Genomic DNA, 280 nt, shown 5'->3' on the forward strand with positions numbered 1-280 from the left:
CTGAAACAACCCACATCAATTCAACTCCCCTGGACATGATTCATTAATATTACTAAAGAACCAAGTTCGATCAGCACCTTTATTTCTTAATTTCCTTCAAATTCATTTTCATAAGTCGGATTTTTTCCGTTTGTGCCCCCCCCCCCACAGCTAAGTGGGTGCATATTATTTGCACACACCCCCCCCCCCCCCGAAGCACGCGCAATATTTTTACACGATGATTTACCATGCAATGACACGTGCTCTGTAATTAGGGGGAGCATAACGTACTGGGGGGGGG

The sequence above is a fragment of the Convolutriloba macropyga genome, unplaced genomic scaffold (assembly GCF_964194025.1).
Source record: "Convolutriloba macropyga unplaced genomic scaffold, txConMacr16.3 SCAFFOLD_3134, whole genome shotgun sequence".
In the NCBI taxonomy this organism is placed as follows: Eukaryota; Metazoa; Xenacoelomorpha; order Acoela; family Convolutidae; genus Convolutriloba; species Convolutriloba macropyga.